This window comes from Oryctolagus cuniculus, chromosome 18, assembly GCF_051225735.1.
Source record: "Oryctolagus cuniculus isolate XC-2025 breed Fujian yellow rabbit chromosome 18, ASM5122573v1, whole genome shotgun sequence".
Taxonomy (NCBI): Eukaryota; Metazoa; Chordata; class Mammalia; order Lagomorpha; family Leporidae; genus Oryctolagus; species Oryctolagus cuniculus.
Window position 1 is genome coordinate 24156018 of NC_142884.1, and position 18627 is coordinate 24174644.

General features: G+C 58.5%; 1 protein-coding gene across 2 annotated transcripts in view; it reads right to left on the reverse strand.

Annotated features, from left to right (window-relative positions):
- Positions 1–18627, reverse strand: part of PEPD (peptidase D) — a 112244-nt gene that overhangs the window by 20680 nt on the left and 72937 nt on the right. The window lies entirely within an intron of this gene.

The following is an 18627-nucleotide window of genomic DNA, read 5'->3' on the forward strand; positions in this document are numbered from 1 at the left end:
AAGGCCCAAACTCCTCAGTGTGAGTCTGTGAGGCTTGGGACCTGGTGTCTAGGACCAGCCGTGGGCCACAGAACCACAGAGGCTGTGCAGGAGGAGGGAGGGAGGAAGCTGGGGCCTGTGGGGTCCTGGCCCCCTGCAGAGGAGCACACTGCCCCGGCACTGTCCTGTGATGGTGAGGGGAAGGGCCAGTGAGTGCTGCATGGACAGGGGTGAGGGGTGGCCCCTGTGGTGCATCGGGAACCTCCGCCGATGGAGCAGGAACCACGGGAGGCAGAGCAGGACCCCCCCGGATGCAGCACAGCAGGGTGGTCTCCTCTAGGACTAGGAGGAAGCCAAGAGGACCCTCTGGACACACTCCTACCCTGAACAGCAGGGCCAGCAGCCAAGCCTGGAGGGGAGGAGTTGGGCCCCCAGGCTGAGCCCTGGGCCGGCCCAGCTGCTGTTTGCGATCCATGCCAGTTGCCCAGGGGTGGATCCTGGAGTGGCTTCGTCAAGTAGGACCCGGCCTCTCCCCTACCATGTGCCCCAGGACCTCAAAGGCCTCATCTCCACCTGGAGTCTCTGGGCTGCTCCAGTCTCCACTCTGGTCCTCAGGACACACAGCTCTGCAGAACGCAGCTGGGGAGGGGGCAGTGTGGGGAGCTGCGCTCATCTCCTTCGCAAGGCTTGGGCTGCCCTGCCCACCTGGCGCTCCAGCGGCAGTGCCAGAGCAGCCCAGGCCCAGGATGGCTTTTAGAGAACTCTGCACACAGGTGCTTAATTGCCCGGCGCTGTAAATACGAGGGACGCGTGACTGTCGGGGTGGCATTAAGTGGCTGCGACGCAGGGACAGCTCTGCTGGGTCCCTGTGGGGAACGAGTCCTGCACACGGGGGCTTCAGGAAGTGCACAGCCCCCGCCTTGGCCACCCTCGTGCTCAGCACCCACGGGACTGCCATCGACTTCTGCCTTGGTCCCAAGAGGTGAGAGGACAAGTAATCCTCGAGGAAAAGGCATAGCCCAGCAAAGATTCCGCTGAGGAAGGCTGACCCGGTTTTCACCTGCCAACGGCAGGCCCATGCTAGCCGTTTTTGCCCCCTAAACAGCCAGATCTGCACCCAAGAGAAGTGCGGAAAAGAGGAGGAGACCAGGAGACACACCCCGGGCGGAAACTCCATCTCTGGCCGGGGCATCTGACGGCACTCATGCTGAACCTCACACCCGCCTTTCTCTTCCATCATCGTTTCTGGCTGGACCTGAGGACCCAGTGGCAATACCACGTGGTCACAGCAGGCCCTCGCCTTTCTGCAGACTTCGGGTCCAAGTTCTGGGGCAAGGTGGCAGCTCAGGGGGCTGCGGGTCGATGGGAGCCTGGCCCGTTGCAGATCCTGAAGGGTTGGGGACGGAGCTGCAGGGACTGCGAGCTGGGGCCACATGCCTGAGCTAAGGCAAGGCAAGCCAGCCACACGGCAGCTCGGGGCTCAGCAGATGCACCGGGGTGAGCGGAGGTGGGAGCAGGCCCACTCGACTTCCCACTGACGGCTCACACACCACACCGTCGCAAAGCGACACTGCACATCTTCTGTGTGGAAAACATGGGAGCTGAGGGTTCGCCACTGACCCAGCTGAGTCTTGGGCCAGTGGTTGCTACAGGCTGCCAGCCAGCACCTCCGTGAACCACCATGCCAGAGATGATGGCTGAATTGTCAGCCAGAAGCCATCTCACCTCCAACACTCATAGGGGCTGCACAAAATATGGAAGCTGAGCCGAGTTCATAAGGACAGGAGCAAGGGGCCTGAAAGCTTGGCTCTGGCTGCCATCTGGGGATAGTGATGGTGTTTTGGGCCCGTGAGAGGCAGGGGACTGGAACTCAGAGCCTAACCTGCATGTAAGGCTGGGAGCTGGCAGCTGATGCACCTGCAGTGAACTTGGGGAAAACACTGAACAGCAAGAGAGCGGGGAGCCAGGAGGGGCGTGTGCAGGCTCCGGTGACAGTCCAACACAACCCTCAGGATTCAGGTCTGTCCATCATGGGTTTCAGATTCAAACGTGAATGACCCTCGTGACCGGAAACCCTCAGGCCAGGAAGCGAATACAAAGCTTGGTCCTGAAGGTGAGGCCTGCAGCACTGGGCAGGAGCCAACAGGATGCCAAACTGGACGGCCACACCGTGAGCCAGGGCCAGCCAGGCTCTGCACGTGCTCGCATGCATTGCACATGCCCACACAGCACAGACAGCACACTACGCACACCCCCACCCCAAGATGAACTCATAGTCCACGGGAGCTGTTGGACAACACGAGGCCGGCTGAGGCCCCCAAGGACTTCCGGTAACCGAGTGATCAGACTTCAACACAAACAAAATAACCAGCACCAATGGAAAAAGAGCAGGCCGATTCCACCAAGAATGAAAGACAGTTTGAAGCACTGAGCGGTTTGTCCATCAGAGCGCAGCACACAGTGAGACAGGCAGGCGAGTCACTGCCTCCTGTGGCCACTGGCGCCTCCTCTCCCCACAGACCTGCGGCTCCCATAGCACACAGCCCAAGGGCGGTGCTGGGCCTTCCTGCCCCTGCTCACCTAGAAGAACGGGGTGGGACACACCTCCCCCAGGAGCAGGGTCTGCACACATCCCACCCGCCAGCTTCCTGGATGCCTCCCATGCCACTCAGTGCTCCCCCATGCCGCTCAGTGCTCCCCCATGCTGCTCAGTGCTCCCCCGAGCGCTTCTCCAAAGAATGGCCGTCCCTCTGCCACCCTGGCCCATAAATTCCTCCCCAGGGGAGAAGGCGCTTCCCATCCCGGAGTCAATGAGAACGTTTCAGTAACCTGGGGGCAGGGCGCTGTGAGTAACGAGGCGTGGAGTCACTGCGGTGCCAGGGGCCTGCAGAGGGTGGTGAAGAGGCAGCAGCGGCGGCAGGAGCCAGGCCCACACCTGCAGGAGCTCCGGGGACAGTGTCGCCCGGCCTTCCCCTGGGGCCCGCAAAGCCAGCTGCCCATGGGGTTCCTGGGCAGCCTCTGCCCTCAGAGATTTATCAGCCGACAGCGTGATAAGGCACAGGCCCTAAGAGGCATGAGCTGCCCGTGATAACAGCAGCAGGGCTGTCCCAGGCAGCCAGGCTCAGCCGAGCTGTCAGTGTGAGCTAAGCAGGGCTGGGGCAGGAGTGGGGAGGAGGGCAGCAGAGGTGGTGTGAGGAGCAGCATGCACCATGCCCTCCCCCACACCAAGCAGGGCCTCAATGGACTCTGGGTACCCCAAGGGTGGGGAGTGGTGGGACCAGAGATGTGGGAGGGAGACAGGCAGGGGTGGTGGAGCCCACGGGGCTGATCAGATGGGGCCGTCTGGATGGAGGGTGACAATGGGCTGCGAGTTCTCCACCCGGGACCCTGTGCTGCTGTCCTTTCTCAGAACCCACAAATCCAGCCTCCTGGGGCTCCACTCAATACTGACTCCCAGGCCGAACCCCAGCTCTGCCACTTATGGCTACACGGCCTCCCCTACTGTAAAATGGGGGTGACAATGGTTCCTCTGTCCTGGTGCAGAACACACAACAGTGCATGGCATGCCGGGAATAGTGTGTTCAGGGTACACTGGCCACAGGCGCCATGAAGGGAGCCAGAGGACAGGGGCCTCTCCCACAGGTGGCAGGACGGGAAGTTGTGGGCACCTGACACTGGGCCTGGAGAGAAAGAGCCCCTTGGCTGCTCTTTTAAAACCAAACAGGCCCCACAAATTTCATGGCCCAGAACCCACTGAGGCACATTCTAGCACATTCCATTGCTCCACAAGAGTCCATGGTCCCCCACCTCCCCTGAGCAAGCCAAAGCACAGGCAGCACCTCCAGGTGGCCTGTGGGGACAGTGCAGAGGTGCATCCTCCACTCGGGCTCCCAGGACACACGCACGCATGGGCTTCCTGTTGGCAGGGGGACACACTGGCCCTCCACATGGCCGCTCTGCCCTCACAGAGGCTGGTCCCGGGGTCTCGCTGCTCGGCACCGTACCAGGCCCTCGGGTGTATAAAGTAGGAAGGGGACATTTCATGACACGTGGGGCCAGACAACTGCTTTCAGTACCGAGATCTCTGCTACGAGTTACTTTTTTATTTTTTTTTAAGATTTATTTATTTAAAAGGCAGAGTTACAGAGAGGCAGATGCAGAGGGAAAGAGAAAGAAAAAGAGAAAGAGAGAGAGAGAGGTCTTCCATCTACTGGTTCACTCCCCAAGTGGCTGCAATGGCCGGAGCTGAGCGATCTGAAACTAGGAACCAGGAGGTTCCCTGGGGTTTCCCACGCGGGTCCAGGGGCCCAAGGACTTGAGCCATCTTCCACTGCTTTCCCAGGCCACAGCAGAGAACTGCATTGGAAGTGGAGCAGCCGGGACTAGAACCAGCACCCATATGGGATGCCGGCATTGCAGGCAGCGGCTTTACCAGCCATGCCACAGCGCCAGCTCCATCCTAGTTACTTTTAATTCACGTGTATTTTGATTGCTACAATTATTTCCTATCTTATGTAATGAATGTGATATGGCCTCTTCCCCTTTTTGTTAATTCTAAAGAGGCAGAGACAGAACTCCTGTCTGGTGGTTCACTCCCCCAAGTGCCAGGAGCCGGGAACTCAGCCCAGGTCTCCCATGTGGGTAGCAGGAAGGCTACTACCTGAGCCATCGCTGCCGCCCCCCAGGGTGCGCACCAGCAGGAAGCTGGAGTCAAGGAGCCGGAGCTGGCTATTGAGCCTAGGTAGGGAGGCAGGTGCCTTACCTGGAGTGCTCACCGCCAGGCCAAAACGCCCACCACTCACTACAGGAAAGTCCATTCCAGAGCAAGAAACCCAGCCCTGCAGAGAGCAGCCCCGAGATGCACCTGGGGCCCAGCAGGAGTTTCTTGCTCTCCCAGAGTGGGAGCAGCAGCCACGGAGATGAAGAGCCAGACCCAGCTGCCTCCACCAGAGCGGGCAGAAGGACTTACTTCCCTGGGACCGGAAGCCCCCGCCGGGCTGGCGCCAGGATATTCTCGACTTCCCGGGGAAGGGTGGAACTGCTGCACGGTTTTTTCTGCAGTGACCAGTGGGTGCCATCAGGAGGTGAAATGAGCCCCGTCCATTCTCATAACCACTGCCCCAGTGGATCCAGTAAGCCGCCAGGGGCTCTGCCCCAACTCCCAGAGGGCCCCAGCTCCTACTTGGCCCGTGTTCTCTAAGCACCTTCTGCAGGGCAGGCTCTGGAACTCATTAGGGGACAAGAATGGGGGGGGCGGGCTGTCCTGGGCTTCCCTTCCCCCAGGGCTCAGGGTGAGGTCAGACAGAGACAAAGCCTGGACAAGCCACCACCAAGGCCCTGAGGGTTTTCGATGCATTCCCACAGTAGTCACCAACAAGGGACTGGCTTAGAGCCTTGCAATAAAACCAGGAACACATTCTGAATCAGACTGGCGCTAGTGGAAAGCTGCTTAGCTGCTCGGCCCAGCCTGCCCGATGCGGTACCGCTGAGGACCCAGGCGATCGGCCATAGCTATGGGGGCGTCACCATCGCCTGCAGCCTTCTTTGCTGCCTGGTGCTCCCTTGCCTCCTCACTCCCTCCTCCCCTGACCGTCACCCTGAGGGAAGTCAGGGAACCGTGGGGGGAGTAGGGGGAGGGTGTGGAGCCCACGCAGGGTGTATGATCTTGCCCTAGACGCCCTAAGCCTCAGCTCTGTGAGTAGCTGGGGGCTAGACGTGCACCTGCCTCAGGGTTGCTGCAGTAGCTGAGGGGACCCACGCAGGGAAACGCTGCGAGCTCCATCAACAGTGGGGGGCGGACGAGGCCAAGCTTAAAGCCTTCCAGGGCTCTGACCTCACACCTGTGTGCGAGGCCTCAGCTGAGCCGAAAGGGCCTTGCAAGGACAAATGGTCCCATCCAGGCCAGGAGCAGGTGGTCCGGGAGGGGCCCCTGGACACAGAGACCCCAGAAAGGGAGAACCCACCGACTGCAGGCAGGCGAAGGCAGCGGCAAAGGCTGCCACAGAATCAGCGAGAAATGCCGAAAAGCCAACTAGAGCAGCGGCTCGCCCTCTCTCTCCCCAGGAGAAGCCTTATCAAGGTATGAGATAATTAGCATTTTAATTGGATAATTGGGAATTCTAAATTGCCTATCTTGTATTAAGCATAACTGAGGACATAACATGACATTCAATTAACAAATCTTCCCCTTTATTCTTGCCATGCCCGATTAAGCTGAGTTTCTGAGCGCCTAGGCACCAGGTACCGGAACAAATGGACCTCTTTCCCAGCTGCTGAAGCCCTGGCCACACTGGACGTCACACGGATGTGGAAAAAGTCTCACAGACTCTGGCCGGAGAAGTTCTTACAAATCACCCAGAGGACAAGAACAAAAGGCCTCCCCTCACCTCATCGCCCAGAGAAAACCTCCCCCAGGAGCTGGCTGAACACTCGCTTGTTTTAATGCACAAACATAGATTTTTAAAAACAGTTTGCTGTCGAGAGTGCACAGGCAGGAAAGAGCCCAAATCCTGAGGACACAGTGCAATGAACTGGCACAGACCAAGCACGCCCACAGCCCCGCCCCGCCCCCTCCGCCCACCCTGCCTTCTGTTGGGGAGCGCTCAGATTTCGTTTCCAGATTGCAGCTACTATGAATAATTCTTGTGTGGTGTTTTGGGGCCCGTGCACCCGCAGGGCAGAAATGCTGCATCATGGGATTTCGTGTGGGTTCAGCTTTAGCGGCAAAAGCCCGGGAGCTGGGAGTCTGCCCAAGCAGTCATGTCCATGCATTCACTGTCCCGTAACGCCTTCCACCACTCAGCTGGGCACAGGGCCCAGCTGGACTGAAATGGGTTTGGAAGAACCAACAGCCCCACCCAGTCCCAGACGGGGGCTGGCCGTCCACTGCTGCTATAACAAGAACACGTGCCTGGTCCACAGATGCGTGTCTACACTCGCTGTACTTCCATTGCTGTCACCACGCCCAGAATCTCCCAATTTTCCCCACTGCCACTGCCTCCGCTCTTCTCCTGATGCGCGGATGGCGAGATCAGTCCGGGGGCCCTCCCTGCTTCGGGTCCTATCCCCAGCAGAGTGTGTGCCCCCAAAGGTATCCTGCCAGGGTCACAGGCCTCCTCTGCTCAAACCCAGCCCTGCCTTCCACCAGCACCCTACCTTCTCTCACCCCAGCCGGTCTCCTGGGACACCAGACAAGCTCCTGGCTCAGGGCCCCGGATGAGAGCATTCTCTCCGCCTGCACTGGCAGCCCCAGAGAGCCACAGCCGGCCCTCCCCTCTCCTTCAGGGCTCTCTTCCTCCCACTCGGAGAGGCACCCGAATCCCTGCTGAGGGCTGCCTCCCTCTCCCTGGAGTCCGCACCAGCACTCCCATGCTATCCCTTTGCCCAGCTGTCTGCCCGTCCACCCTCCGCCTCCCATCAGGCTGGGGTTTTATCTGTTCAGAGAAATAAATAAATATAGATAGATAGATAGATAGATAGATAGATATGATCTGAGAGAGAGAGAAACTCCCATCTGCCAGTTCACTCCCCAAATGCCCACGATGGCTGGGGATAGACCAGGCTGAACCAGGAGCCGCAAACACAAGCCAGGTCTCCTACATGAGCAGCAGGGGCCCAACCACTTGACCCATCATCACCGACTCCCAAGTTCCACGCTAGCAAGAAGCTGGAGCCACGGCCAAGACTCAACCCGGTTCTCTCCTTTGGGACGCAGGCATCTTGACTGTGGGGCCCAGCGCCTGTCTGGGACTTGCCGGGCTCAGTGCTTGGCACGCAGGAGGTGTCTGTGCATTTCTGGTGAGTGAGGGAATATGTAAGTGGTTGCATGGGGAGCACCAGAGCTGACGGCTTACTTAACCAACTTCGCGAGGCTGCCTCCACCTCTCTGTTTCCACAGGCACCACGGCACGTGCCCTTCCGCTGGGCACAGGTGAGTTTCCGGTGCTCTGCAGAACACACCCCAGAAGGCTCACGAGGGTTTGCCGGGTCCCACGCAGGGTGCCCGAGGCCATCGGCCCCCAGGACTGGGACTCCGGGGGCAGGACACAATGCATTTCACTGGTTCCTTGACAAGCAAGCAGGTCTGAGCACGCGTCTCTGTCTGTTCTCATATCTCTTCCTTTCTGAACGACTTGTTCCTTTCTAAAAAAAAAAAAAAATCCAAGCGAATATTCATCTTTTTCTTATTGATCCCTCAGGGATTTGTATATGAAGGTTACGAGGCAGCGGTTTTGACAATCATCCGTGTAACAAGTTTTCCCCTTTGCTCTTTAATTTTCTTTACAGCGTTTCTGGACAGATAATTTACATTTTTATCGGTCAGATCTGTTACATTTTATTCTTTATGGCTCCTTCCTTTGGTGTTGTATTTAAGCCCTTCCCCATCCCTAGGATAATATAAACTCGATCATCTTTGCTGCGCTTTTGGGGTTCACATTTCATCAGTCACTCCTGAATTTATCGGGATGCAGGTTGTGAGGCACAGCCGCACCTAACTGTCCTGCACTGACGCCCCTCCCATGCTGGCTGAGGGAAGAGGGTCCTGGCAGGGCAGGGGTGGCTGGGGGCTCCACTTGTCTGTCCGTCCTCATGGGGCTTGTAGGACAAGTCCAGCCTCTCCAGCACCTTCAGGGCCGATTCCCAGAGCGAGGGAGCGGGGCAGGGTGCCCCGGGGCAGAAGACGCAGGAGGAAGATGCACAGAGCCCACGGTCGGTGGCCTCAGTGGGAAGTGCTTGAGCTGGGATTCTGGGCCCATCTGGGGCCTGGCCCCCTGGAGCAAGAGAGGGAGCCCGGCTTGGGGCAGTCTAGGAAGAGCTGCGTAAACCCACATACAAGCTGCACCTGCCCTCGGCCTCATTCTGAGATCAGACTACTCACACCCGACCCCACCTCACACCTCATGCTGACTGCCACGGAAACACCGCTCCCGGCCCTAAACAACAAACTCTTGTTTGGAGAAGGACCAGGCAGTCCTGGGAGCCACCTGGGGAGGCACAAACCACATCCCCAGGAGAAAAAGGCTGCCTGTGGCAGATGGCGCTGACTTTTGAATAGCACGGCCCAGAGAGGCCATCTTCTCTCCAGGGACACCTGCGGCCCGTCCCCTACCCCACACCCTTCCCCGGGAAGGGAGCCCAGGACACGCAGGCAGATTCTCAGGTGGAGTGGCTCGGGGCAGAAGCAGGGAAAGGCTTCCTGGGCTGACAGTTCCCACGATGACAGTACAAGGCGCCAGGACGGACACGGCGATGGCATATGCTTGCTATCTATCTTAAGGTCTCACTCATGGCAGGGATACACAACTCTCGTTTAAAATATGTAAGTATTTAAAGGAAAATCTGAGTCCATTTCAAGAAAAGTATCCAACAGATGACAACAGAGACGCCGCAGGGACTGGCTGCATTCCCGAGGGCATCGGGCGGATGACCAAAGCTGGGAGATTCTGCTCTGCCGCTTCTTTGAGGAAAAGCCTGGGCCGGCGCCGCGGCTCGCTAGGCTAATCCTCCGCCTTGCGGCGCCGGCACACCGGGTTCTAGTCCAGGTCGGGGCGCCGGATTCTGTCCCGGTTGCCCCTCTTCCAGGCCAGCTCTCTGCTGTGGCCCGGGAATGCAGTGGAGGATGGCCCAGGTGCTTGGGCCCTGCACCCGCATGGGAGACGAGGAGGAGGCAACTGGCCTACAACAAATGTCTGCTCTCTGAGAAGCTTCTTCCAGGTGTGCCAGGAAGATGCAGCTAAAGCCCTTCAGAGTCTGGGTGGGGGCTGGGTGGGCCCGGCCCTCTCTGCCTCACTCGCAGCTGTGACTGACAGCAGCATGTCGACCGTGAGGTGTGAGCGGCCCAGGGCCCCTCTTCCAGGAGCCTCCCAGCAAGCGTTATTTTAGTCACACTCGGCTGCGGGAACAACAGCGGTGCCATTCATCACTTTGGAAGTCTTTATCCACTGCAGATGATAAATGGGGTTGCACTCGGGCCGCCCCTACAGAGCCATCACCCCGAGAAGAGGAGGTGCTACTGCCAGGGCCACGCCCCCAGCATGGAGCCATGGGCTGAGTGTGCTGCAACTGGGTGCTGAGGACCTGTCCGGGGGCAGGCGCCTTGGGACCCACTCGTGACACAGAGCACAGGAGGGGGAGGGGAGACAGCCCCAGGCCCTCCCCATCTGTACCCCACTCAAGTCCACAGAGGGTAAGCATGGGGGTTAACCAAGTAACCCACCCGCCCGGAGCCTTTCTCCTGTCAACATCCTGTAGATGGGGGTGGGGGGATGGGGGGCCCACAAAGAACTCTGGGCCCTCAGGGGATGCCAGAAATGAGCCCCGTGGCACTTCGGTGTTGGGTAACTTACTTACCAAAGACCACTTAATAAGGTCTAGGTCCTTTGACGACAGGATGATTAAACTGTTTTTGAAATAATCCATTTTTAATTAAAACGCCACCTTCTCTTGGTTTCTGGATAGATTCAAGAGGAAGCCTTAGCAGATGTCTTGTTTTTAAACACACATTATATAAAGCCAATAATTAGAAGAATGCATGCTTTTAATTATATTCTAATTATCCTTTGCTTATGATGCAAAGTTAAAAATCCTTTCTTTATGATGCCGACAGTGCTCACAGAAGCCGGCAGACACCTGGCAGGTGCCTCCACGTAGCAAATCCCATCTCAGTGATGGGCCAGTGGCGATCTATACCCTGGTCCTGGTGATTTCTACCCACTGCGGGCAGAGCCCTCGGGGCAGCCGGCCTGAGTCATGCCCCAGCACGGGATGGCTTCTCCGTGACCAGAGTCTGGGCTCCCGTCTTCAGCCCAGCCATGAGCAGGGAGCCCCCCCCACTCCAGGCCTTCTCCACTTCCGGCCCACACACACCCTGCAGCAGTCACCAAATAGGCCCCCATGAGCCACCCCGTCTCACCTGCCCTCAGGCCTCCCCCCTAGCCCAGCCCTCTTGCCCATGGCACCTGCCAGTGAGCTCACTTCCTGCTCGTGCCAGCACCCACCACATGCCAGGCCTGCTGCCCCCTCCAAGGAGCCTTCCTTGGCTCCCCCAGGCGGTCCTTCCCTCCTCTCCCCAACAAAAGCCCTTGGTGGAGGTGCCTCCCTTCGACTCTCACACGGCAGAGCTTTGAGCCTGGCCTTCAACTGACAACGGCACCACTCCCTTTCCTTACCTAAGTCCCTAAGGGAGGCCCTCAGGACAAGCTCTCGTCACCCTATCCCCAGCGATGAGCACACAGTAGGTCCTCAGGGAGCAGCTGATGAGGGTAACAGAGGGCAGGAAAAGCTGGCGGGAACGTGCATGGCTGAGATCAAAACTCTCACATGCACGCATGCCCGGCCCAATCCCACGCTCCCTGAAGTGGCCGTAGTTGGAGATGCCCTGTGTGCACCCTCTCCCTTTCTTCTCTCTGGGCACCTTTCTCAGCTTCCTGCGGGTGGCTGGATCCACACGACTGACATCCCCCAGCCCCGCCCCGCAGGAATGTGAGTACACGTGACCATCTGCTTCCAGGCCGTGGCGCTCTTAAAAATAAATTTATTTGAAAGGCAGAGAGACAGAGATAGGCACACAGAGATCTCGCTCTCACTGGTTCACTCCCCAAATGCCCATAACAGCTGGGGGTGGGCCAGGCCCAAACCAGGAGCCCAGAACTCCGTCTGGGTCTCCCGTGTGGGCAGCAGGGACCCAAGTACCTAAGCCACCAAATGCTGCTTCCCAGGATGTGCGTCGACAGGAAGTCGGAATCAAGAGTGGAGCTGGGATTCAAACTCAGGCGCTCTGACGTGGGACACAGGCGTCCCAGGTGGCGTCCTGCTGCCCGATGCCCAACCCTGGGACGTGGCTTTTGAGAGTGAGCTCTCCCCACCTTCTCTAACCACGCAGAGGGAGCAGGCCCAGGGCACTGCTGGAGAGGAGGCATGGGCCAGCCTCAGAGGCCACGTGAGCGAGAAATACGCCTCACTGTGGTAAGCCACTGAAATCTGTGGTTTGGTTGTTACTGCGGCTAAAGCTGTCATTTGCTGACAGATACACATGGGAATTCAGAACAGGGGCAGGGTAGAACTTTAAATCAGTGGGGCAAAGATATTATTCCAAAGACAACTGGCTGACTAGTCACTTTATGGCAGCAGAAAAACCAGAATCCTTGTTTTTGTATTCTGAAAATATATTTTAGATGGAGAGCGAAATATGAAAGATGAAACCGTGTGGCCACAGGGGTATGTCTTGCTATTGACTTCCTAATTGCATAGAAAGCAGTTTTCAAGGAAAATCAGAAAGATGGGCGTGAACATGTGCACAATGGCGTGGTACAGAGGTAGCAGAAAAGGCAACACACAGACATAAACTACACTGGACGGCATCAGATTGCTGTAAATCAAACAGGGAATGTGCTTTTGACAGATAAAGCAACGAGAAGATCCCGATGACAAAATGCTACTGCAGATTTTCAAGCCAGCCCCCCAGCATTCCACAAGCAGCCACAAGAATTCCTGGGAGAGATGCTGAACCTCTCCCATAATCAAAGAAGTAGATTAAGGTGGGGTCTTCTCCCTTATCAGACTGGCAAGATGAATAAGGCAGAGTGACACAATGAACCCTGAGGCCCGAGGGGGGTGCCTAGCCCCCATCTGTCCATAGTGGGGCCTGGGGTTGGTTCCTCAAAGTCCCCCCGGCCTGCGTCCTATGAAGTGGAGAGGATGCTGCCCCACCTCGTGGGATTGAAGGAGGAAACTCCCCAGGAGGCACACAGCCCCTGCTCAGCAGACATGAAGGCCAGCACGGCGGGGAGGGGCCTGCGGCTTGACAACCCCACCTGCAGCAATTGGCTGGAGCTGACCGCCACGGCGTGGCTCATCCTGGAAGCTGGCCGCCGGGGGAGGATTGGCTGAGTGAATTATGTGGTGCCCTGCTGGCCCGAGCTCGCTGTCAGGACATGCTCACTGCACACCGAGGGGGAACCATGCTTGCCCGGAGTTCTCCTACCATCCATGTCCGTGCACTTGTGCCCTGGAGTGATGTGGAGGCTGGCTGGTGAAGCAGTGGGGGGCGCCGGGGCACCCTAGGGCTTTGTCCCCTTATTTATAATGCAGGTGTTATCTTCTTATCACAGGAAATCTATTTTCACCGTGAAAGCATCTTGGGGAAGAAGCGAAAGGTTCCTGCCGAAGGCCAGCTCCCTCAGCCCAGCCTCGCCCCGCCGGCCCACGCCCTGTGCCCGGCAGACACAGCCCCGCTGAGCGCCCCACAATCCAGGACGACTCTGCGAAGCTGCCACAAGGGGTCGCAAGTGCACACCGCCGCCACCCACATGGAACACCTTGCAGAGCCTCAGCCTGGCTTCAGGGACCACGGTTGCGTCTCTGGCTTCTACACGCCTGTGTGGGCAAATGCTAAAAAAAGCAACCCAAGCCAATTCCTTCCTGGCTCCAGGTCAGGAAACCCCAGAGTGGGCTGAGATCACCCCAAGTCTGAGAGCCTACAGTCCCTCGCACCCCAGGAATTTCTCTGAGAGGAGGCAACAGAAAACAGAGCTGAGCTTTCCCTTCAGGGTCCCACCCAACACAGGCATTTGCCATTCTTGCTGAGATGGTTACTTAGCTCCCACCCCTGCATTCTGCCACACGGGCACCAACTCTTCCCTGGAGCGGCCACACACCCAGAGACCCTCCCCTCCCAGCCTCCCTTAACACCCAACTGGGAGAGTTTGGGCTGAAGACAGGACTCCAACTCTATGATGTGACCACTCTTCCTGCCTCCTGTTTTAAGGATCACAACTGAAAGATGTCACCCAAGGTGGCTGGCACCACCCTAGAAACCATGGGAGTCGCTTAACTGGTGAGGCCAACCAGGTAGGGCCCGTCCTCAGCAAGGCACAGGGCCCATCCCTTCCCCCACTGCACCAGGAGGTACGGAATTCCAAACAGTGAGCACGCTTCAGAATCAGCCCCAAGAACGTCCACTCAACCTGGCTTCCAAGGCCCACTCTTCTTTCTGAAGCTTTGGCAAGACCTCTGTCTACACCATGGGGCATCCCCTCCGCAGTGGGAGCTGGAGAGGTTTCCTCGTGGAACACCCTGGAAACAACCACCAAGCTTCCCCCGCAGGGGGTGGGGTGGAGACAGGGAGGGACTGACTGCCCGATCACCAAGCAAATTTGCCCCTGCTGTGGTTGCCTGCGAAGCCCCAGTCATCCGCATCACCCTGGGGGAATGAGCTGCCGCTGTGGGCGGAGTCCGCAGGTACAGGGCACATGGCCTGGGATGCAGAGTCTGTGACACTCACCAGCTCTTCGCAGAAGCGGTGCTGGGCTTCAGCCAACAGTTCAGACTCCAAAGGTTTTCCCTCCACAGTTCCTGAAGCCTCCGATTCAACACACAGCTGCCCGGTCGAGGTGGCCTGGCCAGGCTCCGGGGCTCTGAGCATGTGCAGCCTGGGGACGGTGGCCCTGACATGGCCGAACGACAGGCACAGGGGGTCCTCAGCCAGAGCCGCCTGCAGGGCTGCTGGCCCTCAGCACAGCACAGACCCGCCCTGCCCATGCCAGGTGTTCTGGGGCAGGGGAGGCAGGGAACACTTGAAGGGAACTGCTTCTTCTCTATTATCTTGGGACCACCCAGTGGTTCCCAGGGCTCCGGGAGCTCCACAAACCCTAGCAGGGCGCCCCTAACGGATTCCAACCTGTGCGCCTGGGCTCAGGAGCTGCCCAGTGACAACCGTACCTGGGGAAGAGGCTCCTTCAGGAGGTGTCTTCCGGTCGGGCTGCTGGTTGCAGCCTCTCTGCTGGCCGCGGGGCAGCTGTACTGCACACGCACACAGGGCGCCGCAAAGCCCTTGAGACGCTCTCAGAATAATGGCACCCACCGTGCACCTCTAGGGCATTTAACTCATTTATAAGGCAATCTTAATAATAACTATATATTAATTTTACATCCCCTTTTTACCTATTCCAGAGGCCATGAACTGTTAGCAATGAGGTAATATATTACAATGGGCTTCTGGGGACTTTTTATTAACTAATGTCCCATATTTAAAAACCTTCTTGTCAAACGAGAAGCATTAAGGCGCGCTGTCCCTTTTATAATTGCTTCTAATAGACTCAATATCCAGGTCCTGGCCTTAACAGACAGCACGGGCGGCGCGTCCCTAAATTGCACTTAACTTTTCATTTTCCTTATGTCACCGCCCACCAGAAGGATTCTGAGAGCACACAAAGGGTCACCGAGTCAGCCGGAAGCCCGAGGTGTGGACGCAGTGTGGACTCTCACCCTGCGCAGCCTGCTCTGTTGTGTGTGTGTGTGTGTGTGTGTGTATTTGCAAACAGCTCTATTGAAAGACAACCGATTACATCCAGTGGGGCACACATATCTTGGGTGTCTGGATGGCTGAGCTGTCACCGTGGCATCCCCAAGAGCAAGACCTAGAACGCTTGGGTCTCCCAGTGGCTCACTCGCCGCCCCCTCCCTCCGCCCCCGCTCTGCCTTCACCAGAGTTCGCCTCTTGGGGAGCTGACATGAAGAGTGGCAGCCCGTGCCTGGGGCCGCTCCTGGTATCCCAGGGGACGCCAGGCAGCTGACCCTGGCTGGTGGCCTTGGGGTGGGTGCATCAGAGCACCTTCTACAAGCAGAGACTCTGTACAGATGGAAATTTTATCACAGATAGGGGAGGGGGAGCAAGTAAAATACACACACGCGCACACACACACACCATCAGCTGGGAGGGAAAGCCACGGGCAGGGGCTGCCCACGAGGGGTTGGGGAAGGTCACGACCTTGGAGGTGTCACTGGGCCTCGCAAGCCTGGCCAGCAAGGAGCCAGGAGGCACAGCAGGAAGCCAGACCCAAGACACAGTACTCAGGGTTGTCACAAATTCGAGGACAGAGTATAGGTCGGGAAACATCAAAAGCGCCCGCGGGACCAGGAAGCTGAGGGAGTGGGCAGCACAGGCAGCCCCCGGCACGGCGAGGTGACCGCTGTGGCGTGTCCAGGCAGGGCAGAGCTGAGGAGCAGCAGGCCGCACGCCTGGGGCTGCCGGCAGCCACCAAGCCGGGGACTCCTTTGTTTTCATTTCCAAGCTCGAAGACCCCTTGGCTGTGCCAGCCTCTGATCCCCACTCAAACCACAGGGGACCCCGAGTGAGGTCCCGCCACAGCAGAGCCTCAGCTGTGACAGCCTGGGGGCCTGGGAGAATCCAGGCCCCAGAAGCCAGTTTTAGCAGCTTGTGAATAATACATGTAATTAACAGGATGCAAAACAGGCCCTGGAAGGCGAGCAGAGGCCCCAGGGCCAGCGACTCAGCCTGCTGCCTCTCCTGACACGGCTGCTGCCCTTGTGCTGGCCGGCCCGGAACAAAGAGCAGTCAGGGCCCAGGTCTGGCTGGGGGACAAAGGCCACGCCAGAAGCCTGGGTGGAGGGGGCCCTGCACCCACCCCGTCCTTCGTAACCTTGCCTGTGAAACGAAGACGGGGTGGGGGCTACTGAGGATATTGTCACCCAAGCGCTGTGTGGGTGTCAGCTGTTCCTGGTGTGACCCTCGGCTGTCACTCATCCAGCAGCCTGGGGGTCAGAGTCTCCAAGGGCAGCAGCCACAGGGCTGTCTTGGCTCTCCCTCTGCACGTCCACACCACATTCCCAGCGCCCCCAGCCGGCTCACAGGCATGGGGCATTCTGGGCTGGTGTGCGCAGGCGCTGAGCAGGTCTCCCCACTCCGCCAACGCTGGAGGGGTGGGGGCAATGCAGAGGGGGAGGGCTGGGCTCCAGGAAGCAGCGAGGGGGAAGCAAGCAGCGGAAGGTGGGCCTGAGGTTAAACAGCCCAGGGCTCCCTCTGACTGCTCTGCCCCCCACCTTGGTTTGGGGGGGGGGTGCAGCTTTTGGCCTGGAAGAGCAGGGAGGACAGGAGGAAGGAGAGGAGGGAAGAGGAGAGAGCAGGGACAGGGGCGGGTGGTGAGGGAGTTGGAGGAAGGGTAGGGAGAGGAGGGGGACAGGACCTGGTAGGGGAGCAGTGGGGAGTCGGGGAGGGGTTGGTGGCTCAGTGGGCAGCCTCCCCACAGGCTCTGGAGGCAAGTGTCCGCCTTCCTCAGCGTCTTCTGATGGCCAGGGCTGGGATCCAGCCAGACCAAGGTGGTCACAGCCCTGCCAAGTGACATGGGCCCTGCTGGGGCACAGCCACCAGGGAGGCTCCCCTGGAGAGACCCTTCCCTCCGCCCCAAGGGGAGCACGGACACCCCCGAGAAGACAGCTGAGGAAGGTTCTCTCACTACCAACTGCGCCTTTATGGGAAAGTCAATGCCACTGCCTGCTCCACCTACCCACACTTGCTGCTGCTCAAATCACTGTGTGGGGGACAGGCTAGGACCAGATCAGGGTGCCCAGGGGTGCCCACCTGCCCCCACCTTGTGTCCCTGGAGGGCCATTGCACCCAGCAACCTGGCTACACCAAGCCACACCTGCTGTGGTCACAGGGTGGGCAAGGCAGACCTGGGCCCAGCTCATGGAGAAACAGGCATCCTCTGATGAACCATGTTGACTGACTCAGAAGAGGCAGAAGCCAGGGGCTGGGAGAGCAAGGGCCACAGGACGGAGCTTGAGGGAAGACTTCCTGGAAGAGGCGGCATCTTAGGCAGAGGAACGAGCAAGTGAGACTTGCAGAGGTAAAGAGATGGGGGCAGGCAGCCAGGCAGAGCCCAGGGAGCGGTAGGGAAGGCAGAACCAGGGGAGGTTGGAGCAGAGACCCCAGGAGTGGTGGTCCTAGCACAGCACTCTCAGTACAAACATCTCCAGTGAGCACCTTCTCTTAAACTACACTGTTTAACCAGCATCAGCCGGCTGGCAATGCCATGAACGCGTCCCGGAGCCCAGCCGCTGTGACTTGTCCCCAAGTATTTGGCAGGAACCAGGTACATCGATAAGCGGACGTCACTTTTTAACAGCCACATGAGATGCCAAAGCTTCCGATGGATTTTCTGTCGGCAAACGGGGCGCCCGGAGGAGCGGTTATTAACAGCTAAGGGAGACACAGGGGCAGGCTCCGGAGACAGCGCTCCAGATTTAGACTGGATTAAGGAGATACTGGAGGCAGCAGACGGCTGAGCATCATAAATAACACTCACATTGTACACCGTGGCTCAACTCTCTGCTGTCACAATCGTTTAGGTCACCATGTGTTTGATGTTTCGTAGCAGAATGACAAATCTCTTTCTCGACTGCTAAGTGCACACAGTCCATCGGAATAAATCCAGGTAAGCAGGCGGCGACACAGGAGGACTGGTGTCAGTAAAGACTGGGGCGCACACCTCCGAGGCGGCTCGGGGCCTATTTTCTCGCGAACTTTGTACACTTCCCGCCACGTCGTCTCACTGCGAGGAGAGGCAAGGTCCCAAACCCTCGCTAACACCCAGGGTCTCACACCCAGGCTGGCCCCAGCAACCACCAGGTCACCGCACACAGAAAGGGCCAGAAGGGAAAACAGCACAGCAGGAGGAACGCAGCGATGCCGCAACCATGACTTGGGAGACCGCAGGGTGCTAAAGTCACAGGTGACCCTCCGGATCCCACAGGCTGGCCCATTGCCCAGACTCAAGCCCCAACAAGGTCACCAACCAGTGAGACTGGGGGACCATCTGGGAACCAAGGAGGGACCTCAGGAAGGCGGGC